Source organism: Podarcis filfolensis (assembly GCF_964270895.1).
Source record: "Podarcis filfolensis genome assembly, chromosome: 11".
Lineage (NCBI taxonomy): Eukaryota > Metazoa > Chordata > Lepidosauria > Squamata > Lacertidae > Podarcis > Podarcis filfolensis.
Window position 1 is genome coordinate 25206090 of NC_139613.1, and position 26553 is coordinate 25232642.

Below are 26553 nucleotides of genomic sequence, written 5' to 3' on the forward strand. Positions count from 1 at the left end.
TCAGTGTGCATTAGGATATATGGCGATTATTCTACAACATTTGAATTGACATGTATTCTTGCACTGTTGCCATATTTATTTATAGGAAATGGCATTGCAAGTGAAAATAATGATGGGTATCAGGTCGTTTTTACACCAGTGTAGTGTATAGTGGGGTTTTAGAATGTACACATTCATACCCAAAGGTAAAATGCATGTGAGACCTTGGTTTTCAGTTTATGGGGTATTTGATTTAGAAGTGCACACAGTCAAGTGCTTGCATTTGCATCTTAACAGCCACTATCCCATTGTAAAGAAGTGCATTCATTCCTTCTCCTCTGTGGCAAAGTCATTTATTGTCATCTGAAGACATACCAATGAAATTGACTGTCAAGACCAGATTAGGAAAAGGAGGCGGACAGAGAAATCATAGCAATGCGCTGATAAAAATGTGAATGGTACTTCTAAAGAAATCATTTTTCTTTTCCCAGCTGTGCAGCATTGTCCCACTGTCGAATGCTTGAAATTTCTGCTGATGCATGAAAAGGCTTTGGATCTAACACTCGGTGAATTTGCTCAACTCTGTTGTACTTTGCAATCTACTGGCCTAAGTCTGATAACAGGATTCAAGGTTGTTAACTGACCCAAATCAACAGCCCTAACCTGTCCTGTTCTCTTGCCAATTGCCCTCCATGGTTTTTGCACATTTTGGGTGAATACAGCTAGGGGTTTCATGGCACTGACAAATGAATTACAGTAGAAGCTTTTGTCGAACAGAGTCCATTTGCATCTGACAAAGTGGAATCCAGCCCCTAAAAGCTTATGCCCAAGGTATTGGGTGGCATGCATATTTGTGGTACGACAAGGTTAAAGCTCATAAAGCATTCAAAAACCATATTGTCAGGAAAGCATTGTTTAATGTTTGGCTAAGATATAAAGACTTACTGGAGAATAAAACCCCAAGGTGGTTGTCACCAATGGAAGCAAAGGCACTGAAAAAGTCCAATATGGAGGCCAAATGGCCGAAATATTGGGAAATATTGGAACAAGAAGGAGATAAATTGAAATTGCAGAGTTTTGAGAAATTAAAAGACAAGGTGCGAGATTGGCTGCATTATTTTCAAATAAGAGAGGCCTATAATTTGGACAAAAAAATAGGTTTCCAGGTGGAAAAATCAAAATTGGAAACTGAATTGTTAGAACCCAAAACTAAAACACTTTCAAGAATGTATAACTTGCTGCTAAAATGGAACACGCAGGATGAAACAGTTAAATCTGCTATGATTAAATGGGCACAAGATGTTGGTCATAACATCATGTTTGCTGACTGGGAACAGTTGTGGACCACAGGTATGAAATTTACGGCATGTAATGCCCTAAGAGAGAATATCATGAAAATGATATACAGGTGGTACATGAGACCAGTCAAGCTTGCAAAAATCTATCATTTGCCCGATAATAAATGTTGGAAGTGTAAAGAAAATGAAGGAACATTCTTTCACCTTTGGTGGACGTGCCCAAAGATTAAGGCTTTCTGGGAGATGATTTATAACGAAATGAAAAAAGTATTTAAATATACATTCCTTAAGAAGCCAGAGGCCTTTCTCTTGGGCATGGTCGGCCAATTGGTGCCAAAGAAGGACAGAACTTTCTTTATGTATGCAACAACAGCAGCAAGAATTCTCATCGCAAAGTATTGTAAGACACAAGAGCTACCCACCCTGGAAGAGTGGCAGATGAAGCTGATGGACTATATGGAATTGGCGGAAATGACTGGCAGAATCCGAGACCTGGGAGAAGAGTTGGTGGAAGAAGACTGGAAGAAATTTAAAGACTATCTTCGGAAATACTGTAAAATTAATGAATGTTAAAATTATGCTTGGATTGGTAATAAGTGGTAACTAGTGACAAAAGTTAATAAGATTATGTAAAAAAATGTATTGATAAATGGTTGAAAATATTGAGGTATAATATGTTATGACACAAAGTTAAGATATTTGAAAAAGGGTAAGAATTTGCTGAATTAAGTATGTAAATGGGAACACAAAAGGGGGGAGGTGTGAGGAGGTCAAGGATACAAGCATATGAATTTGAGGATATTGAGAAAAATGGATTTGTTTTATCTTTTTAATTTCTTTTTTTCTTAATTAGCTGTTTTTTTGTGTATTTTGTGTGTTTTCTTTTTTGTATTGTCTATTTTTATCTGTGGTTTCTTTTTTATTCTGTAAATTTTTACTTTTTTCTTTTGTAAAACTCTAATAAAAATTTATTTAAAAAATAAAATAAAAGCTTATGCCCAAGGTAGTCAATATTGTGTCCTCCAGAGGTTGCTGGAAAACAACTCTTACTGGCCCCAGTCAAGAGAGCTGAATTACCTTTTAGTGACTATCTTTAATGACTATCTTTAATTACTTTTTAATGACCATCTTTCCTATGTTTTAACTTTTTCTATTTTATCTGCAAGTCAACTTGAGTCCCAGCTTGGGGAAAAGGTGGGAAATAAATATTAACAACAATAACAACAACTGTCAAGGATGATGGGAGCTTATTCCAACATCTGGAGGGCACCATGTTGGCTAGCCCTGGCTTACACCAAATCAAGTCATTAAGGTGCTTTAAATTATTTGCTACTTCTGCGCTGGCAGGCTGGCATGGCTGCCCCTTTGGAAATCTTGAGTAAATAGACAGAACAAGAGTTTAGGTGGTCCCTAAGATACACTGGACCTAAGTTGTTCAGGGCTTTGTAAATTAATACGAGGACCTTGTTAGAGTGTTAGAGTGTTGTAGGCATTTTGTGCTAAGAGGAAATGCTGACTCAACATCATGTGATGAGTCAGCACCATGAGATGTGGGGAGTTGCCTAATTGGTCTATAGCCAGCTAGTAAAAAGAGGTGTGTTTGACTTCTCCACACTGGATTCTCCCCTGAATGCAACCCAACCTGTGTATGCTGGTTCCTGGATGTAGGAAGATGGCTTTATGATGATGCAAGGCTGCAACTGGAATAAAGCCTACTTAAAATACAGCTTAACTCCTGAGGGCTTCATGTGGAGCTTCCGTACATTGCAACAGACCTTGAATGTGGCTCAGTAGCAGATGGGCAGCCCGTGCAGATTGTTAGATAAAGATGTCAGCTAATGTTGGCCATGTGCCCCCATCAGCAGACTGTCTGCTGCATTCTGCACCAGCCGGGGCTTTCAGGTGAGGTCCAAGGGCAACCCCATGCAGAGTGCACTGTAGGAATCCAGCCTCAAGGTCACCATCACAGTGGTCAGGCTATCCCTGTCCAGGGAACAGCTGTAGTGGGTGAACCAGACAGATCTGGTAAAAGGCATTCCTAGCCACAGAGAATACTTGAGCCTCAAGTGATAAAGATGTTATACTTACAATCTATTATTAATATGAATTGAAAGCATGTTTGATTGAAAGATTTTCCTTAACAAGTTAAAGGCTTGCTTAAATAGCTATCATATCTGTTCTAACAGATTTATTTATTGCAAATATCCATACCCACTCTTCAGTCAAAGGGCTTACAGAACAGCTAAAAGCACTGGATGATTTATGGCGCTCAGTCATTGAAAGAGAAAGCCTGAGAAGAACTTGGACAAGAATCTGGCGGTCTAGTCAGGTCCCAGGAGATGGACACGTAGATTTCAGTTAGCAACTCTATAGCCCTTTTCTTTAGAAGAAAAAAACTTACAACCAGCAAGATTTCATGAACAGATACAGTGGACAGTTTTCACCACATACCTGTTAGAGAGCTGGGGCAGACATGTGGGTACCAGGGCTTCAGGGGGTTCCATGATGCCAGCAATCTTACTATTGCACCCTTCTGCAACCTGGTGTCCCAAAGACATTGTTGGACAAAAGCTCCCCACGTTCCCAACCATTAGCCATGCTGGCTGGGGCTGATGGGAGTTGTAGTCCAATCACCTCTCAAGAGCACCAGGCTGGGGAAGGTTGCCTTACTCCAAAATTAAGGGTTTTCCCACAAAGGTTCTTCCCTGCAATTGTTATTAAAAAGACTTCAAATGGCAGCCCTCAAGTTCTTGAATATTAAAAGTTATTAAGGTGGAGAAAAATTCTGAAAGTTACCAATATGGGGAAGGCTATACTATGGTCTCAAGCCATTTATAAGCAACTCCATTCACTGTTGGCATTAAGATTCATTAATTCCATTACTAGTTCATTTAAAAAAAATCACATTCATTTTATTATTCATTCACCGAGGTCACATTCAGTTTTGTACTTAAATTAACATTCACTCTTTTGTTCACCCTTTTCCTTTTCTTTATATTCACCACCTTTGGCAGCAAGAGGCTGAGTCTGGCAGTTATGCATCTTGGAGGTGTTGTGTAATTCTGGGAAATATCAGCAACAATAAAAATGATCACCAGTGCAGACTGACATTTTTCATGTGCTGGCCTCCATATTCCCTCCCCTGTCTTAGAAAGACACAATGGCTAAGACAGTCTGGGGAGAAAATGAGCAGCTTCTCAGAGACTTTCCAAACTCAGCACTACCACCACAAAGTAAGACAAGACCTTACGACATCTGAATGGTATAAATGGGTATGAATGGTAGTCCCAAAGGGGAATTCCATTCATGCCAATTTGTTCCCTTCTGCATTTGTTTCAGAACTAACAAACATTTCATTCAATGAGCCCCATTCAGTTCGTTTTCTTTTTCATGCTGTCTAAAACATCACAGTATTTCAGCTTTGGGCAGCTGGCCTCTTGGTTGGTTGTGGAGGAGTGAGTTGCAACATTACAGAGGTGCCCATGGTTGCCAACTGCTGGGGTGGGGGCAGGTCACCTTGTAGTTGCTAAGCTACTACAAAGTACCGGTATGTAGTTCTCCTTTTCTCACACAGATCAAGCAACCTAGTAGCCTGTCGATGCTAAAAAGCCAAAGGAGTGTAAGGTTTAGAGGTTAGCTCCACAGCAACCAAAGGCAATTTTTATTTGAAATACGAGTAGCTTATTTCCTCAAGTCTCTAGAATTTATTTTTAATTCAGCTACAGAAAAGGGTCATCTCTAGTTTGAACATCATATGTACATATGTGAATAGCATTCAAATTGATCTCAGGGTGGGAGAGTACAAGATAAAAATATAATGAAAATATGAATTACAAATAAGTAAACAAGTCAGAAATATATAAAAAGGCCAAGCACCTTTCAGCTATGTCTTGCTCAGTGGTCTTAAATGCTCAACAAGATTGCTGTTGAGGAAGATGTAGTCAAAATGCATATTTTGCCTTTATATAATTAAAATCGTGTGTATATGTAGATATTTTTATTCATAATAAATTCCTGTATTAGTTATATTTTAACCTTAACTCTTGTTTTATCTATTTGATCATTGTTAAGGACTGTTTTAAGCTTGGTTGTTTCATTCACACAGAAAATATATGCCAGATTTAGGACCATTGGAATACACACACACACACCAGACCTATGAGTAGCTAATTGCTTCTTTTGTTCTCCTTTTGGAAACATTATTTGCCTCATACTTCACGGCATTATCATTTATTTTCAACTTGGATCTGAAATGCAAGAGATTTGCATTGCTCGGCACTGCTGAGAAAGAATGCATATTCCATAAATTGGTCTTCTAAAGATTAAGAACAGACATTACCCGTGCTTTGATATTTCTTTTCATTTATGTGTATTTCATGCTCTTCTGTCAGGAGGTTACATTCATTATCTTTTCCATAAGAGCCCTCTGAAACTTTGTTTTGCTTCAATCAAAAACTACAATCCACAGATAGGAAACTTAATTATTACTGTACAGTACAAAGCTTATTGTGCTTGTACAGGCAGAAAGATAGTTACAAGATACTATATTAAGCTAAATCTTGCTTTCTAAAATATGATGGCTTGGAAATACATGCAAATATTATGGCTTGGACAAACTGATGCACATTTAACTTGTGCACATTCAGCTTTATGTGCTTGGCAAAAAGAAGAGGGGTGGAAAGGGGGCTGACATCCATGGGGGATATTTTTTTTATTTTTTTTGGCATTCCCACCCATTGAACCCAATATGTTTTGACTATACATGGTTTTGGCTTTAGGCCCCATCCCCAGAACTGCAACCCCAGCATAAGTTGAGAGTCGCCTATACCCATTATCTCCGAAACCTTTTGAGAAAGATTGAATGCGCACATGAAAAATGAAACGAAGCAGGCAAGCCAAAGCAGAGGAAACCAAAAGATAAAAAGTACTGATTTGAGTGATAGATCTAAAGAGACTATTTCATCAAAACATATCGAATGGAACCAACTGGGAAATTAAAAGCAGAGAGGGAAGGAAGCACTTGGAGAGGAACCTCTTTGTGATGAGTTGGAACTGAATAGATGGCATGACAACCCAGTACTTCATCACACCTTAATCATTTTAGCAAAGGTGACAGATATAATGACTTTTGGTCTCCCCTTGGACTTAACGTCAAGGGAACATTAGAAGTCCGTATTTATCAGTGTTTCTAGTAACAGAAGAGAATAACCCCCCCCCCCCAAGAACTGCTTCTTCCAGCAGTTTGTCACATCCTTCCTTGTGTGACATAACATTTGTCAGATGAACTCAGCCACAAACCCTGTTGGCACCAGGGGTGAAGCTGGCCATTGCAGATTCACTCCCCCTGATAAACACTTTGGGGGAGTAAGATTGCACTGGTTAGTTATGACCTCCTTTGTCAGCATGTCTGCTGGCCTTCTACCCCACAGCTGTGCATTTGGAATGGCTGCTTACACTTCTTGGGGGGTAGGCAGTGGTTGTGGCCTGTTATGAGCTCCCCCATTATTATTGGGTGGCAAAAGCCATTTCTCCACAGCCGCCTGTTGGATAGCCCTCCAAGCCTCAAATTTTGAACTGCCCAATCATAGGCAGGCTAGGCAGTGGAGTTAGGAAGTCTTCACTCTAGTCCTCCGAAGGGGGACCTCTGCATGTAAAAATATATAGGGCAGGGCTCCTCTAAGTGAGCAGGAACTCTGGACAATCAGAATACTCACTCCTCTGTACCAACATAGGCCTGCATAGGTTTTAGCACAATTTGGCTTCTAAAGCATGAAAAAAAGAGTAAGAGAGCAATGAGGTTGAAATATGGTAAGGGCAGAATATTGAGTTTTTCGTTTCATTAAAAATATATATATACCACTTACATGACAAAATGGCTTCTAAGCAATTTACACCTATAGAATAAATTATTAGATTCATACATAATCAAAATACACAATAAATCCATTCCATCAATGCATTAAAACATCCTTAATTAAAATGTACAATAAGACAAGCCAGTTAAAAATAATAACATAGCAGAAGTTCAAGTTAAGGGGAATGCTTGTCTAAACAGGTGTGTCTTAAACAAAGCCAATATCAATGGGATCACACATATTTCAGTCAGGGAAGGGATTCCACAACATTGGTACCACCAGTGAAAAAGTCCACCTCCAGTGTTCTACTTCATGTTGGGAGGCTCCATGGGTACAGGAGAGTCCCCATTTCAGAAGACAGTGATGGTAAGTTTAACCAGCTTATCCCCTTTCTCCCCACACTACATATTAGTTTTACATGTTAGTACACTGCCTGAAGAGGGCTAGAATGGAATATTATTCAAAAGTGAGTGATATTTGTCTGCAATGGTAATTTAGTCTGGTTTTGGTGCTTCTTGGAAGAAAAGAAATAGGTATTCATCTCTTGCTACTTCTGGCCCCATCAGCTACAGCTGAACATTCATGGAACAGAATCTTGTACTCTGAAAGAAACCACTTTTGCCTGATACAGGAATAAACTAGTAAGTATATCAGTTGAGAGGTATGCCTGGCAACTTCATTATACAGCTTTCAGCGAATACTGAAGACACACTTCTTTATCCTGGCCTTTGACAACTGTGGTGTATATTTTTAGGACCTGCTTTATTTCTGTAATTTTAAATTGTTTTAACTGTTTTTAATACTCTGTTTTATTTGTTGCAACCAGCCCATGACCTGGGGTGAAGGGCAGGTAATAAATTGTAAGAAGAAGAATGTCAATGAAGTGACTATCAGATTGAATGTACTGCACTCAAGAAGTTAATGTGCAAATGTATAGCAAGAAACCAAGATAGGATTAAGATTATTGCTAATTATTAGCAGTAGTAATACTGTTAATTTTCAATTTTTCACAATGGTGCTACATGGCTTGAAATTTGCCTAGGGTAATATTCCACAGTCCTTAACCCCTAGTCCCCTCCCCCAAATTCCAATACACCCCTCCATCCCATTTCAATTTCTGTGGGAAATCCAGCATGCAGTCCTACAGAACAGGCAGTTGTGTGGGAGAAGCTGTGTCAGTCTTGATTTATGTTGCAATGGCAGAATTGAAGGTAGATCAGGAACCTCAAGCATGTAACCTGGCAAACCTCCTTCTTCATACTATGACTAATATGGAATTTCTGATAAACGTCAGCGTGAGAAAACTTTGCCTTGTGAATAATGAATCTAAAGAGAATAAGCACCATAGCTAAAGTTGCAGAGATTTAACAGCACAAATAGGAATTATTACCAATTAGTGTGATTATATTTTGCGCCATGAATGCTGGGCATGAGAGTACTGTATAATGTCAATAATTACATTTTCCAGCATTTAAATAGCAGTTTAAAATGATCTACTGAGTCAATACTCTAGGTGAAACTAGAGAAAACCACTGGAATGAAACATGATGAGTTATAAATAAACCTATGGTTTGTGACTTTTTGCCTTAAGGCAAATAAGATATGTATGAGTTAGAGCCAATAAAAATGGAAGTTCCTCCAGGGCAAACAAGGATGGAGAATGGCTTTAGAGAAAATAAATCTGTATTGACTTGTAAATAAACATATAGATGAACACACATTTTTTTTCAGTGAAAGGGATTATAACTATTCTTGAGTGCACCATGTGCCCATTTATTGATTCGCGTAAGCACACGGGGTATCAAGATTTTCCCTGCAGGGGAAAATATAAGTCTCCCTAAAATAGATTTTCTGTTGGTTGCAACGTCTGCATTCCATTCTCCCTCCATTTCTAAGACATATATTTTCAAAGAGCAATAGTCATAGTGATTTTGGCTGCACCCTAAACACCAGTGGTGACAAATTTGTGGCCCTCCAGGTGTTGCTGGACTCAAAATCCTATCAAACCCAGCCAGCATGGCCAATGCTCAGGGATGATAGGAGGTGTAAGCCAACCACATTTGGAGGGCTGCTAGTTCCCCATCCCTGCTATATATAATTCCCTGTGGAGTAAGTCTTGTTGAATTCAGTGGGGTTTACATAAATTCACTGTTAAAGTGTTTTAATGTGGACTGGGTCTCCATAGCAGAAAACAAAGAAAGGCCTTTTTTTACACCCCTTTTTCACCATGCATTTGCATTCTAACCAACATGGCGGTTGGCTGTTTTTTTTAATGTCTATTCTATAGCAAACAATGTAGCAGGTACTGAGAACATAAGACGAGCCTGCTGGATCAGGCCACCTAGTCCAGCGCCCTGTTCTCACAGTGGCTTGTGGGTTGTTAGCACCAAAATGCATATGTAAAGGGTTAATTGCAAGAGCTGTGGAACTCTATGATGTCATATACTCTGTGGTAGTTATGGAAGATGGTACAGTTATGGCATTTAGTCTTAACGGTTAGAGCAGCAGGTGTGTTGTGTTTTGCAGCTGCCTGCCTCAGAGTCAGAATATCAGTCAGTCTGTAATAGTTTAATCTATGTGAGACCTATTAGCAATTTAAGTATCACCTACCTGTGTTGTATATTTAATCCGCAACTGAACGTATACTAAGTAAAAGTATACTAAGTAAAAGTTATATATTATTTTAAACTTGCGTAGTTTTTATAGGTGAAGACAGGAGTGCCTGGTGTGCTCTGGTCCATGGGGTCACGAAGAGTCGGACACGACTAAACAACAACAGTTTTTATAGGAGGAGAAAAGAGAACTAATTAAAGGGTCAAACGTCCCAGAGCTGACTTCTGCATATCTCTGCAAATGGGAACTAGAGTCTAATTCCCACATGGTTGACTAAAATGCCCATGGGAAGCCTGCAAGAGCACTCAGCAACTGGTATTGCTAAACTCCTAAAATACTTTCAAAGTACAAACTATAACACCTCTTTCAGATGCTCATGAATTAAGCCAAGAAAAGTAAAAAGACCATCAAACTCTCCGTGGTAGCAGTAAGTGATAAATCTCTAGAAGGACTTGCTTTTTCTTTCTTTTTTAGTCTGCAACTTCATTATTTCAACTGTCTTTCAGAAACTCTACCAGGCAAGTAAATCGGTTGCAGGTCAAGACCACAATATAAAAGAAAATCAGATATTTTTATCAAAATATGTTGTCACTGGAATATTTTTTCTGTTGATCTTTATGATTTAGTGTCTGCAGTGATTGCAGTACCACTTTGACTTTTCCTGACCTGGTGACTATCCATAGGCCAATTCATTAGGAATATCTCCCAGCACATCCTCCATCAAAAAAGGATGTGCTCTATTATATAGCACAGTGATGCCCAACAGGTCGATCACGATCTACTGGTCGATCTACCCTGGTCGATCATGGTTGATTTTGGGAACCTGCTCCCCTCCCCAAAAAAGCTAAACAACTTTGGCTCCAAGTCCCCCCCCCCAAAAAAAAGCTCAGCAACTCTGGTCAATCCAATAGGTAGATCACTGCCAGGTTTTTTATAGTGGGAGTAGATCACAGTCCCTTGGAAGTTGGACGTGCCTGATAGCACATTGATTTCACTGTTCAAGATGAAATTCACAATGGACTTGTGCTTATTATTGGCATATACAATACAGCAGTCCCATAAATCACATATCTAAGATTGCTGTGTCTCTATATATGAAATATGTAAATTTTAAAAATAGTTACAAATCACAGGATACAACATAGGTATAGGATATGGCACAGACCAACCCCCTAGCACATAACCCGGGTGCCCGTATGTTACTGGGTAAGTTCAGGATTCTTTATTACTTGGGTCCAGGATACCCAATTCCGTCTTACCCTGCCCTATCGCTGAAATCTTCAGAGGTGTCTTTGTTAGTGGTCTACCATGCCTCAGATGTACAGCACATATCTACCAGGATCCATGCATTAAGAATTATGGGGCTGACTCTATGGAACTTCATCCCAGCTGAGATAAGTCTGTCCCCCACCCTGCTGAACTCCAGGTGTTCAACGAAAACAAGGCATTCTAAGTCAAATTATGCCTATCTGATGTTTTCACCTGTGTTTTTTCTTGTTTTAAACACCGTGTTTGTATTATTGTATTATTGTATTATTGTATTATTTTGCAGCAGCAATAAACACAGGGTGGTGTTTCACACCTGGTTTTCCAGTGGCTAGCATCGCCCCTACTTACCAAAAGGGGCAAGGGCAAGGCTCAGGGAGCACAGTGCAGGCACGGCAGCAGAGCTAATCTGACTCTTGAACCTGGACCACATTGAACACTGCTCTCTGCTCCTCACCTCTCCTTCTCAGGAATTATCAACAATGCTCACTTTCAGGAAGACAGGTGTGCAACACCAAATCACCCACTGCAGCTGTTCTTCTGCAAACCATTTTGTGACCATTCATGACAGAAAGCTGTCCATAAATATTGGAAATTAAATAAATGTTGCACTGCCTGAGGCTGTCCCACTTTAGCTATTTTGCCAGCATATCACTGGTGTATCTGTCGTGTCCAAAAAATACTATATCCATCAACAATGGTCACTCCATTATACTAATATCAAGTGTCTTGAAACCCCCTTCTTCAGAGTGGTGGTAATCAAGAAAAAACCCAGGAAGGAAATTTTGCCACAGAAAATATTTAATTCTTACGCTGAGCATGGGCATTTGAGATCGTTAATTAACAATAGTGTGCTTGCAAATCACTGAAGACACATGTCCAGGAGTTTTCTGGACCAGATTTAACCATATTAGAATGGCAGCAAAATCACATGTCAAAGCTACTGCTTTACTGCTCCCCCTCCCTCTTGCTCCACTCCTACTCTCAACTTCAGCTTGCTAAAAATTATGGCCAGCTAAGGTTCAGGGAGTTTATGATGCGATTATTAGCAATCATCATAGAATGCGTGGCTCTGTGTCAAAGAGGAGCACAAAGAAGAATGACCAAGAAATAAAAATTGCAGTGAGAAGCAATTAGGAGTCCAGAAATAATTTGTTTTCAATTGCAGAGCTGGGAGATGGCAGGTCTTTTCATTCTTCCAGCTTTTCCCCACGATATTATTGTGCACCAAACTAGATGAGACATTAATCAAGTGATTGGTTTTTGCATTAGCAGTCAAAGTGGTAGCAGAGGGCAGAGGGAGAGAGAGATCTGAACCAGGACTGTAGCATTGGAGGAGGGAGTTTTAATCATTTGCCACTGCCATGGCCCTGATCCAGACTGCCCCTCCTGCCACAGCTGCTTTTTGCATTGATTGAGAGGCTCCCACCGAAACCCTCACTTGCAATATTATGAATTCAGCAGCTCAACTATTGCCTTCTTGTTCACTAACACTATGTCTTATGATTTTTATTTCATTCTTATTTTTTACTCATGCACATTTCTGCCCTGCATGATTCTAAAGCCTTGGGAGTCATTTCCAATAATTTAAAACCCACACACACAGATATAAAATTTTCTATAAACATGGGACAAAAGCACAAAACACCAATTCATCTTTATTGTCTTTTCCCTTCCCACCAACTATGAGAACTTTAGACCACACTTTCAGAAAATTCTTAGATGCTGGCAAATCCCTAGGGGAAATATATTCTGCCATTGACAGCAGCTGCCAAGAACATTTCTCTATAATGTCCTTGCTGTCTGCATGTGGCACACAGCTAATAAATTGAAGAAAGATCTCCAGGTTATAGTTTGATGGAATTGTCAACACTGCAGTAGGAGTAACTACAAGAACTATCCTTGGTGTGTGGAGTGCCTCAGGGTGCGATTCTCTCCCCAATGCTTTTTAACATCTTTATGCGCCCCCTCGCCCAGCTTGTCCGGAGTTTTGGGCTGGGTTGCCATCAGTATGCCAATGACACCCAACTCTATCTGTTGATGGATGGCCATCCTGACTCGGCCCCAGACACACTGACCAGATGTCTGGAAGCTGTGGCTGGATGGTTACGTGGGAGCCGGTTGAAGTTAAATCCTTCGAAGACAGAGGTCCTCTGGCTGGGACGGGACGATATGGGATTGAGGGGGCAACTCCCATCTCTTGCGGGGGTGCAATTAGTGCCAGCACCGTCCGTTAAGAGTTTGGGTGTAATCTTCAATACCTCCCTCTCTATGGAGGCGCAGATTACAGCTATAACAAAGGCGGCATTTTTTCATCTCCGCCAAGCTAAGCAGTTGGCCCCTTATCTCTCTCGCCCTGACCTAGCCACTGTGATCCATGCGACGGTCACCTCCAGACTGGATTATTGTAACTCGCTCTACGTGGGGCTGCCCTTGAGACTGACCCAGAAACTCCAGCGGGTGCAGAATGCCGCGGCGAGACTCCTTATGGGGTCTTCGCTGCGAGACCACATTCATCCAGTACTATACCAGCTGCACTGGCTCCCGGTGGAGTACAGGATCAGGTTTAAGGTGCTGGTTTTAACCTTTAAAGCCCTATACGGCCTAGGACCCTCATACCTACGGGACCGCCTCTCCTGGTATGCCCCACAGAGAAACCTACGGTCTGCAAATAAAAACACCCTGAAGGTCCCAGGCCTCAGAGAGGTTAGGCTGGCCTCAACTAGAGCCAGGGCCTTCTCGGCTGCGGCTCCAATCTGGTGGAACGCTCTGTCACAAGAGACTAGGGCCCTGCGGGACCTGACATCTTTCCGCAGGGCCTGCAAGACAGAGTTGTTCCACCAGGCCTTTGGTCAGGGCGCAGCCTGACTCCCTCCTCTGGCAACCTGCACAGAATTTTGCTTAATGGTTGCCATCAACTTGATTTTAATTAATTTTTATAATGAAATATTTTTAGAATGTTGGATTATTTGATTGTTTGATTATTTGATTGTTGTTAGCCGCCCTGAGCCCGGCTTCGGCTGGGGAGGGCAGGATATAAATAAAATTTATTATTATTATTATTATTATTATTATTATTATTATTATTATCATCATTATTATAATGCCTTGGTCAGTAATAGTGGTACTTCCTGTAGGAAATAAGACCCACCTGGTATTTAAACAGACTGTGGCATCTTTTGAAGCTCAGTCTTGCTCATTCATTGGGTTGTGTCCTATGCTAGTCCTACTCAGAGTAGACCTATTGAAATTAATGAGCCTAGGTTACTTATGCTTTTAATTTCAATGGGTCTAATTTGAATTGGGCTAGAGCTAGATACAGCCAATAGATCCAAATGTTGTAAGCTATGTGGTGCTCAATTTCAGCCATGCTGTTTGTCTTACCACCACCACCCACTTAACAGGTAGGAATAAAGCAGGATGGTTGTGGATTGGGCTCCTTAAAATCCCCACAATGGCCTCCTGAAAACCAAGCTTTCTTTTCTAAAAAGCTTCTCCAATTTTGGTTCCAAATCAGCAAAATACGAGCCAGAGTTCTCCTTCTTTTTCTGCTCGACATAAAAAGAACACCGAGTTTCCTTTTGTATATATATTGCAGTTGTCATTTTGCAATCATGACAGCTGAAAGCCAAAATGTGCACTCCTTCATCAAAACTCTCAGATGAAAATGGAGCTTTTGGCTATATTCATCCCTCAGGAAAAGAGGCTGTAGGGTAATAACGGATTCTCATTATGTAGTAAATATTTCAAGACTTAGCCATTGCTTAGCCATCAAAGGAAGACATTAAAGTGATAAGCAAGGCTAATGCTCCTGTGTTAACAGCCCCTTTCATAGTAGCCCAAGATTTTAATGCAGTATCCTATCAGCTTGGCAAAGGGACTCTGGATTGAATCTGTGACACATCTATAAAGTTGTACCGATATATTCTAGAGAAGCATATTGAGATGTATCATCCTAATTACAGAATAACATAACTGAAATACCCCATTCACAAAGGCCAAGTCCTCAACATTGAGCCAAAGCAAATGTATACCCAGCTTTTTTTAATCATACTCTCCTTTTGAATTTATGGATACAGGAGTGGCAAGGACCCTAATGTTTTCAGCTGATGTCAGGAATCATATCCATAAGTTATGGCAGCAACTTTATCAGCACAACATCACCCTCTCCCTCTCAGTAACCTGAATGCAGCATTGGGAAGCTAGGTGAGCAATGCTAGGTGAGCAATGTCAACTAGTATTACTTCCAAGGTAAGCTTCTCCAAGTAGGGCTGGGAATGTCTCCTCCTGCCTGAAACACTGGATAACTACTATTGTGGTACCTTGGGTTAAGTACTTAATTCGTTCCGGAGGTCCGTTCTTAACCTGAAACTGTTCTTAACCTGAAGCACCACTTTAGCTAATGGGGCCTCCTGCTACCGCCGCACCGCCGGAGCACGATTTCTGTTCTCATCCTAAAGCAAAGTTCTTAACCTGAGGTAATACTTCTGGGTTAGTGGAGTCTGTAACCTGAAGCGTATATAACCTGAAGCGTATGTAACCCACTGTATACTGAATGAATGAATGAATGAATGAATGAATGAATGAATCTTTATTGCTAAAAGCTATAAGCCGTCACAACTGGTCACAATGAGTAGAAATAATAATAATAATAATAATAATAATAATAATAATAATAATATATTTATACCCCGCCCATCTGGCTGGGCCTCCCCAGCCACTCTGGGCGTCTTCCATAGAAACCAAAAATACAGTAAAATATCACACATTAAAAACTTCCCTGAACAGGGCTGCCTTAAGATGTCTTCTGAATGTCAGGTAGTTGTTTATCGCTTTGACATCTGCTGGAAGGGCGTTCCACAGGGCGGGCGCCACTACCGAGAAGGCCCTCTGCCTGGTTCCCTGTAGCTTTGCTTCTCGCAATGAGGGAACCGCCAGAAGGCCCTCGGCGCTGGACCTCAGCGTCCGGGCAGAATGATGGGGGTGGAGACGCTCCTTCAGGTATACTGGACCGAGGCCGTTTAGGGCTTTAAAGGTCAGCACCAACACTTTGAATTGTGCTCGGAAACATACTGGGAGCCAATGTAGGTCTTTCAAGACTGGTGTTATATGGTCTCGGCGGCCGCCCCCAGTCACCAGTCTAGCTGCCGCATTCTGGATTAGTTGTAGCTTCCGAGTCACCTTCAAAGGTAGCCCCACGTAGAGTGCATTGCAGTAGTCCAAGCGGGAGATAACCAGAGCATGCACCACTCTGGCGAGACAGTCCGCAGGCAGATAGGGTCTCAGCCTACGTACCAGATGGAGCTGGTAAACAGCTGCCCTGGACACAGATTTGACCTGTGCCTCCATGGACAGCTGTGAGTCCAAAATGACTCCCAGGCTGCGCACCTGGTCCTTCAGGGGCACAGTTACCCCATTCAGGACCAGGGAATCCTCCACACCTGCCCGCCTCCTGTCCCCCCAAAACAGTACTTCTGTCTTGTCAGGATTCAACCTCAATCTGTTAGCCGCCATCCATCCTCCAACCGCCTCCAGACACTCACACAGGACCTTCACCGCCCTCACTGGTTCTGATTTAAAAGAGAGGTAGAGCTGGGTATCATACGCATACTGATGAACACCCAGCCCAAACCTCCTGATGATCTCTCCCAGTGGCTGCATGTAAATGTTGAAAAGCATGGGGGAGAGGACAGAACCCTGAGGCACCCCACAAGTGAGAGCCCAGGGGTCTGAACACTCATCCCCCACCACCACTTTCTGAACACGGCCCAGGAGGAAGGAGCGGAACCACTGTATGACAGTGCCCCCAGCTCCCAGCCCCTCAAGACGGTCCAGAAGGATGTTATGGTCGATGGTATCAAACGCCGCTGAGAGGTCCAGCAGAACTAGCTCCCAGATGAGGAATTGAAATGTGAAAAGAAAAAAGAATCTGGCATGTGAGAGTTGCATGACATTGCAAAACCAGATTAATTTCAAGCTACATTGTGGGACTTCATATCATACACCAATGCAGAACAATTATAGCAAACTTTGCAACCTGAATTATTGGACATTTGGAGTATCTGATCCTTCCTTTTTCAAAATATCTTCATTCAATTGGTGTTTGTTGGCACCCTTTACAAATATGGAAGCCAACAAATCAAAAGAGAGGTATATGACCTCTTTTTTTTGTTGTGTTGTTATATTTTGTATTTCACCTTTGAGGACTTTTTGCTTTCCGAATCTTTTTTGCTTATCTGACCGCATGTTACTTACAGATGTTTGGCCAAGCCACCTTAATTCCTAGCACTAAACAAAAACAGAAAGGCTTTATGCAGGGCTAGGGGATAATCTGATTCTGTCACACGCAGGAAGGCCAGTTTTGAATACATTTCAAACTAACTCATGTGACTAGTATATCTTTCCAAAAGATTTATGCCTTATTGTTATTCTACCACCCTTCCTACGCAAAGGAGCCATGGTGAAGTCCCAGCATGAGCTTTAAAAATGTTCTGACTTGCCCAAACTATTTCCAACATGTAGATTATATGAGGAGGTATCATAGCTTAGTGGCAGAGCATCTGACCTGCATGCAAAAGGTCCCAGGTAGAGTCCCCAGAAAGCTGGGCTGGGAATGTCTCCTCTCTGAAACCCTGGAGAGCTGTGCTACTCAGTGCTGACAATGCTAACCTAGATTATCCTGCTCAATATAAGGCAGCTCCCTTTGTTTTCAGTTTGTTTGCAATCAAATTGGAGACGAGTAAGCATAAGTCTCCCATGAAGCAGGCATGTTAAGCTGAAAGGTAGGGATTTACTTTCCCATTCTCATTGGTCACAGCTCTTGAGTATGGCAGCTACTCCGCTACCATCTGTCTGTGGATTAATACCAGACACAGAAAATGCCAAGATTGACTTAGGCACTGACTCGGTTACATCTAGTACTGCCAGCTGTCATTAGCAATATACTGAGCTAGAGGGACCTTTCATCTGATTGACTGGCACTTCGATCTCAATGATTTGTAGTTGGTGCACCTGCTCTTACAATGCATCTGCAACTCTGGCATCACATCATACATTGCAAGATGTTACTCAACCACAACAGTCAGTACAATACTTCTCAAGTACATATGCTGGTGAAGCAAGCAAGTACAGAATAATGGTTATTTTTAGTGAAATTAGCTATCCATTCAAATTCAGTATAGTTCTCTTTCCAAAGAATAAGAGACAAGAAGATTATCTGCGATAATGATAAAAGGAGATGCTTTCTTTACAACGTTCCGGGGGGGGGGGGTTCTGAGCACTAAATAGCTAAGCTGTAACCTTTCGTTTCTTTTTTATTCCAAGTCACATAGTCTATAGGGGACAATTGCTGGCAGGCATGTGTGTTTTTGTATTATATCCATAATACTCATTAGAAAATCCATACAGTAATACAGTAGGCCCTTATAGAGACAGTGTCTTGAACTTGTATTTGAAAACATGAGCAACACAGTGACCATCCAGCTACCATTTTGTTTCATATTAAGACAACAATTTGATGCAAAACAAAAACAAAAAAGCAAACTATAGCTGGAAATGTGATGATGCCTGCTTGAGTTTGTAGAAAGAGACTTTAAAACTCTCTTTCTCTATATATTTTAAGAGCTGGAAGTGATCATTAGAAGACATATTGTCCAACCCCCTGCTCAAAGCAGACATCTAGCAACTAGTATCCAACCTTTGAGTCTTTCCCTCAATTCCTGTCTTTTAGCACACAAGTACATAATTCAGTAATAATATTGTAACTCCCCTTGAAACTCAGTTTGCAAGGTCATGCCAAAGCAATGTACATGGCAAAATTGTGCATGCTGCACATTGTTGTTGACTGTGTTTCTACACTGAAATGTTCTATAACTGAGCAATGTACATAAAAAGAGCTGGAGGCAACTATTAGTATTATAACTGTCTGAATCCCTTCTGAGAATCTTTGCTAGTCTTTGAAATGTTTTGTTTTCCTTCCAACCCCTTGAAATTTTGTTTTATCAACTTTTTGGCAGTCTAGAAGTAGAATCATGGAATTGTAGAGTTGGAAGGTACCCAATGGTCATCTAGTCAAACACCTGCAATGCAGGAAAAAGCCTTTCAACCCTGATACTTTGAGATCTGTTTTTCAAACTGGAAGCTCCAGGGACTGAAGTTGAGGGCTTCTACATGAAAAGATGAACTTTTCATCTTTGCCATGTTGCCATGAGGCAACAACCTAATCTTTTTTTTTTTCTTGCCTCGACAATTCCACATGAGGAGGAACCTTTAAATTCACTGTGAGCTTTACTTTAGGCAAAATATTAATGGCAATTCAAGTTTTACTGTGTATTCCTATTATTTCCTCAAAGGTTGAAAAGGAAACTAGCTTTCCCTTGAATATTAATGACTGGGTGAAAGCTGTTGACCAAATCATGAAGAAGCAGAAGGGACAACCGTTTCCCCCAACTTTTTAAAGTTGCACCACATATAGAAATTCAACATATGCAGTTTTTCCAACATAGATATGCTGTGGTAGGAAAGGTGCACCTTTTGAACTTCTGCCTGTTGCATGAAGCGGCTTGTTTTTTTAAAGAGCTTATGTTAGTGAAGAAGAAGAAGAGTCTGGATTTGAAATCCCGCCTTTCACTCCTTTTAAGGAGTCTCAAAGCAGCTAACATTCTCCTTTCCCTTCCTCCTCCACAACAAACACTCTGTGAGGTGAGTGGGGCTGAGAGACTTCAAAGAAGTGTGACTGGCCCAAGGTCACCCAGCAGCTGCATGTGGAGGAGCGGAGACGCGAACCCAGTTCCCCAGATTACGAGACTACTGCTCTTAACCACTACACCATACTGGCTCTCAGTGAAAGGATGGCAGCCAGGTGACAGCAGCCATTCATTTTCAAAGATTCACTTTTTTCATTGTCTTGGCTGTTCAGAGGCATTGATAACAGAGGTTGTACAGGGTTCCTTGATGGTGATCTGTTACTCTGCTGCTTCTCCCCAGTGCATTATTATGGGCTACACAGACAATTAATTGGCCATTGCACAAGGCAATCTGATTGTGTGAACTGTTTCTCATTCTGTCCCATCCATTCATCGTATTCTCTTGCCCCAAAGAAAGCTTTAAAAATGTAATGCTAACCAATAAATCTTTTTATAATAGGATGTAGAGCCTATACTCTAATGAACAGATGTGAAAAATTACATGTTCCAGTGATGAAATAAATTGCCCTATTAACAGCTTAATCTTATTTCATCAATATTTGATTTGTAGCAATCACTGAGAATAAATGTGCCCATAAGCTCAGTGATTTTAAATTCCAACCCACAGTGCTACGTCCACTTTTTCATCAAAATGTCATTATTTCTGCATTGTTACCACTTACACTCTTAGACAGAAAGTGTTTTAAAGAAACTAAATACTTTGACTCTAAAAAGTTTGTTTAGTGTAATAGTTCTACAACAACTATAGAACATTTTGTATTTGAGTTTATAAGCACACACTAAAGATAAAGCCAGTGGTGTGTGAAATATTCATAGGTGGAATCTTGGCTCTGTTGAACTTAACAGCTAAGCTTGAAGTTACTTTAATCTTACTACAAGAAAGTGAAATATCATAACATGGTGACCCCAGAATGGGCATTTTCTGCTATTGACCATGTACTATGGAATGCCACTCCTTTACTCTACGTGAAGCAACAACCAACAGTTGTTTTACGTGTCTTGTGAAGACCAGTCTATTTGTCAAGCTTTCCCTGACCCAAAAGATTGGACCTTGTTTTTTGTCAAGGCTGGCATCAGATGCAGCAATAAAGGATGCAGATCTCTGTTGTCAGTGAAGTTAACTATTTATTCAAGGAAACGGACATACAACAGCCTAGTGGTCTCAGCAACATTCCTCAGCAGGTCTTGCCCCTATGGAGCAGTTGCCAGTTTCTATGCTTTTATACTGTTGCTTCCACGCCTCTCTAAGGCTCCTCCTCTCCTGGATGTTTCCCAAGCAGTCTCATACTGCACATGCACACCTCTGACCTCTATTCTGCTCTTCTCATTGTTCTGTGGGTTCTTGGAGACCAGGGGGGAGGGGAGCTTCTTGCAGCAAGAGAGGGAAGGTCTCTGGATTCTTCAGCAATTCCTTGACCACCCTCTCCTCTGCTTCAGCTTTGGAGTCTGAACTGCTCCCTGTCACAGGCTCTTCCTGCTCACTAAACCCTGTCACCCCTTCAGCACTTCCTCCCAGTCTTCTCCCTCTGACCTCTCCTCAGTGTCCCACCAGCAATCCCCTGCTCTTAGCTTTCCTCCTCTGGGGGTTGCCTGGCTGGTTCCTCCTACCACTCTTCTTCATCCAGCCAGTTCCTGACATTTAATGTGTTGAAGTTCCCTGGATTCCTGTTATTATTTTTCTATGCTTTTATACTATTGCTTAAATGGGTTTTCTGTTTTGCTTTTGCTTTTGCTGTTGTTTTATACTATGAACTTGGAGATTTTTGAAAGATTAAGCATTTTATAAATGCTTTTAAATTAAAAAATAAAAAATAAAAACTGGAAATGAGAGCTGAAAGGAGGCCTTGATGAAATCAACTGATGAAACTGAGAAAGTCACACACTCTGCAAATCAATGTTCAGTATAACGATTAAGGAACACATTCTACTCTTTGCTCAAATCCCAAGTGTTGTAATCTTACGTACATACCATTCATGTTGATGGAGCTTGTATAGAAGAAGTTCCCGGTGGATCATATCCTACAGCTTTCTAATGAGCACATCAGGTGATGTGAAAAATGAAAATGGAAAAGCTTAATTGGCTGAGAAGCATTAGGAAGTGAACACATATTCATGGATAACAAAGATAATAATACAGCTCTGAATAAAGCACTGCTTAATGGCAGGATATTCTAAACACAAAGGATGCCATTAAATTGAGATCCAGGGTATTATAAACATGTGCTTATTTAAGGTTTGTTATTGTGTAGATGCATTTCAGTTGCAGGGACCACAGAAGTTTACATCAATATGTAAAAGCTTTTTACTTGCAGGGCTTATTAAAAAGAGAGGAGGGGAACTTTTTTGTTTAAAGAAATAATTTGAATATCTGAAATTTGCTGTTTAAAAATTCAGGAGCTTCATCTGTTCAACTTTATAAAACTACCAAAATATACAATATAAATATACAATATTTTACTAAAGAAGTCTAGGCTAACATCACATCCTTTTGAAAAACCAACCAATATATCCATATTCAAAGACAAGAGACCTACTTAGAGGGGAGGAATGGACAAGCCAGAGATCTCTGAGGTTATCTTTGTGGGTGGGTGTATATTGCAGGTGCTGGTTGCATATTGCACTCACTTAAGTCCTTTGTTATTGCTCTTGGCCATCCTTTGACTCTGGTTTTTGGACCTTTCTGTGGAAGGTCTATTCTGTATTATGTATTCTAATCATAATTTTCCTTTAAGGTTGCTGCTTTAACCTCTCTTTATTCCTTACTCCATTTATCTGGTTTTCATTCTTAGTGGATCCTGACCTTGCTATAGTTGCTAATGGTTGCCGTATTCAGAGCCAGGAAGGAATTTGCCTTTAGACAAATTGGTCGGTCTAGAGGTTTTGCCTTCCTCATAGCAAAGCATCACAACTTTGAGCAGTTAAGGCATTGGGTGGAATCCTAGTCTTCAAGCTTTGGGGTAAAGTGGTACATCACCCTGCCCTGAACCAGCAGCGTAATCAGGATACCCTGTTAGAGGGGTCTCGGTGGAAGTTTTTGTCCAGAAGTGAAGCATGGGGACAGATGGGCCATAGAGCTTCTAGTGGCATCCTTAGGACAGTGACCTCAGTAGATCAACACCTTGGAGGAGGCCACATTCCTTGGCACGACACTGAAGTGGTTTCAGCCCTCTGGCAGGAGGCTAAAATGGATACACACCCAATGCCTGAGCCAAAATTCCACCTACACTGTAATCAATAAAGTTGTGGCCATTTTTAATCCAGCTTATTCTCTGTTTGAGTTTAATCTATCACGCCTCACATTACTCACTGCACAGGGAAGGGTGGCACTGTGACTGGTACTACAATCACGTTATTCTTGTTTTGGATGCATTTGTCATAACGTTTCACATAACCCAATGTATTTTAGGAGCACTGTATGTTTTCTAAAACTGAGACAACTACAGTACATAACACATAGCTGAGAGAATCACTTCGTTGACTAATTCCTGCATATGGTTATTATTTTTACAGCTTAAAGTAGAATTTCTTGTTGCTGCTGTTTGCATAGTCATCCATGAGGAAGCCTTTAACCTGAAATGCAACATGCACCTCTAAGGCTCTCCCTCTTTTCCGGGCTTCTTGAAATTGAGCACTCTCAGGCCCTTTGTTGACAAATTTATATTGCTCTTTTCTAACCTCTCCCTCTAGTGGCAGGAAGGAATTAAATTGATTTGTTCTAGAAGGATCATAAATAAATTATCTAGGTATTTGGCACTAAATATTCATGAGGTTCAATTTTTGATATGAAAAGTTGGCTTAAGATTGCTTTCTGTGTTTGGGGGGAATTGTTTGTTGTCCTGATATGCTGCTGCTTTGGAACCACTCTGCAAACTTTTTTTTCCTTTACTACATGATCCCACTCAATCAGGGATCATGCAGAGAACAGGATGTCATGACATCACATGACGACATCCCTAAGAGCAAACAAAGCTCTCCCATAACTATGACTCTTAATAAGGGAACAGTCCATTCGGCCCAGGCAATTGCTTGATGCTCCTTGCCAAGCACTGTAGTGACAGTTTCATTGCCTACCAGCAGCATACAATGGAGCTCTCATCACTTGTGGCTGCACTAGACTAGTTGGGAGATAATGCAACTGTACATCCCTTTAATAGGAATGCAGTGCAGATACACAACATTCATAGCCAGACAGATTCCCAAATCATAGGAGCATACCAAACAACTTTATAGCCAGGCTACTTTTCTAGTATTGTCATGCTCTGACTGGCAACAGCTCTCCATGGTCCTGGGTAGAGATATTTCTCATCATCTATTGTAGGTAGCAGGATTTGAACATGGAAGCTTCTATGTGGAGGAAATATGTCCTAATGCTGACCAATGAGTTTCACTGCATTGTTTCATTGCATTATTTTTAACGGGATGTGACTTCAGATGTGCCATTCACAATCACCAATGCCCATTGGATCAGGGGAGAGAACACTGGCCGAGTTACGTCCACAAGAGGAGCATATTCCTTCTTCCAAACACTCACTTTTCTGTAATTTGTGTTGCAGTCTTTTAAATGAAATGATAAAATAGGAAAAATCAACAAAAGAAGAAAACAATTGAGTGTGGTCAGGTATAAGCCATTTTATAAGGAACTGGAATACTCTGTTAGCGCTGCTCATTATATATTTAATAAAATAATAACTGTAAGAATAGTAAAAAAAGAAAGGAATCACCCAAGGGTGGGTGTACAGTGTGTGTTGTTTTTGGTGGGGTGGCTATATCTTATCTTTCTATCTATCTATTAATTGCCCCTTTAAGGTCAGCACTAGAATTTTACTCTACTAGGTGACTGGCTAATAGTAATGGAGTAAAAATAGTTCAACTGGATAGATAGATAGATAGATAGATAGATAGATAGATGATAGATAGATAGATAGATAGATAGATAGATGATAGATAGATGATAGATAGATATTATAAATAATAATACTAAATTAACCTTCCTAATAATCATAAATTAATTAACCTAATGCATCGCCTGTATTAATTTAATAGAAGGAACTAACAAAGTTGCCTGTATCCACAGCTGGCAACACCCTCCTCAACCATTACTGAAGAATAAAAACTATGCACAACTAACAATTATTAACATTGTTTCCCCAGTTTAATGTCTACTTCCAGTTTATTTACATTGTTGTTTTCAAACTCTTTCTGTCTTTCAGGTAAACAGTGTAAGCACAACCAGAAGCTGCACCAGAAGTTCACATTACACTGCTTGAAGAAGGAACATATGTTCTCAAGTAAACTTAGTGCTGTACAAAAAGAAACGCCTTTTCTTTGCAATGTAACAAGCTTTATTAATAGTCTTACAATACATTACATATATATAGTACATCTCGTAGAGTAAATTGAAAAAGAAATGCCTATTTAAAACTCTGAACACAGCTGTTCTCAATAACTACATCCCCTGGAAAATTACAGACATAGCTAGTCAAAGATGGAAGCACGTATCCCATTCCAGAGTTCATTTTGTCCATGCAACCAGGGTCCATGACATGTATATCTCTATGGAGCAGACACCTAATGCACATAAATAATTTCAGATATCCTACTGATACTACTTGTCAGGCTCCCATCCCAAATCACTATGTCAGCAACTCTTACTGGTAAGCAAGGAACAGTTCTTTATTCAGGCTAAGAGCAGTACAGGCTCAGTAGGAAACACAAGGCCAGAAGTCAAGATTCCAAGATTCAAGAACAAAGAAAGAGGTTTATAATGGGAGCTTTGAAGCTGTCTTGACAATTGACATGTTTCTCCTCCCAAGTTTTTAAAGATGTGGTAAAGTGAGCTCCCTCACGCTCACCCTATAAATATGCTGTACATGCACTCAATCAGGGCAGATCCCACCTGTGAAGACAGCACCTGGTTCACAATGATGACTGTATCTTGCCCTCTGCCTCCAGCTCCTGTGCCACTTCCTCCTGTTCAGTCCCTAGCCAAAGTCCTCCCCATTCCCGGATAAGGCAGAGGAGCCAGCCAATCTGCTTCTCTCTCTCTGACATCTAGAGTCACAAAGAGAGGACATCTCTTTTTTGAACCTGGATTCCAGCCCCCCCATCCGTACATTTCCTTCGTTTTCCTCCTGGTCTGTGTGAGGCTGATGGAGCTGAAGGGCACATGACACTTATGGACATTTACTGTATGGACATTTAGGTGCACTCTTTCTAAAGCATTTGTTACTGCTTCCATCTGCCCAATAAAAGGCACACAAAGCTTCTGCCGAGGCAATATTGCCTTACTTTGCAAAACTTTGATATGTACAAGATGCACAATTTTGAGGTGTACAAGTTACAGCTCAATATTCCTTTTAAAATCTCTAGCGAACTAATAGATAAATGTGAAGACACAATTTTAAAAGTCAACTGTTGTTCATCAGCTGTGACACATTTGTCAAACCTGTAATTTCCCCAATACTTACTATTTTAGTTGTTGGCAATATCTGATGGAGCTAACATATGCATTATATTTTAGCACATTTTAGTTTGAGGATTTCACTTCTCTTCACAGTACACATCGCATGCATCTGACTCACTTTGACTAGAATAAGTACTTCCTTTAAAGAAAATGGAGCAGATCATTGGCTTGATTGCTCATGGAAGTGAAGTTTTTTCCAATAAAAATATTGTGCAATTAAGTTAAGGACATTCCCTTTTCTGTACAGTAAAGGAAAATGATTGCCATAATAGTATTACTCACCTGACAAATCAGATTTGGTCCTGAATAACTGATTGAGAATCATTATCTTTCAAACAAAAGGAAACAAATGACATTTTCCTGAATATTACACT

The 26553-nt window shown here is 40.6% G+C and overlaps 2 long non-coding RNA genes across 4 annotated transcripts; one reads left to right on the top strand and one right to left on the bottom strand.

Annotated features, from left to right (window-relative positions):
• Positions 1–4173: 4173 nt before the first annotated feature.
• On the bottom strand, positions 4174–26553 carry LOC310744706. 3 transcript variants are annotated; one of them, XR_014539684.1, is made up of 6 exons: positions 26462–26553; positions 21686–21745; positions 6992–7039; positions 5617–5732; positions 5434–5524; positions 4174–4339 (listed from the first exon to the last, which is right to left on the bottom strand). It is a non-coding gene; the product is annotated as an uncharacterized lncRNA (long non-coding RNA). The 3 variants fall into 3 exon arrangements; XR_014539683.1 differs by lacking the exon at positions 5434–5524; XR_014539682.1 differs by lacking the exons at positions 5434–5524; positions 5617–5732.
• Positions 7198–25093, top strand: LOC310744702. Its single transcript, XR_014539678.1, has 3 exons — positions 7198–10172; positions 15091–15262; positions 24927–25093. It is a non-coding gene; the product is annotated as an uncharacterized lncRNA (long non-coding RNA).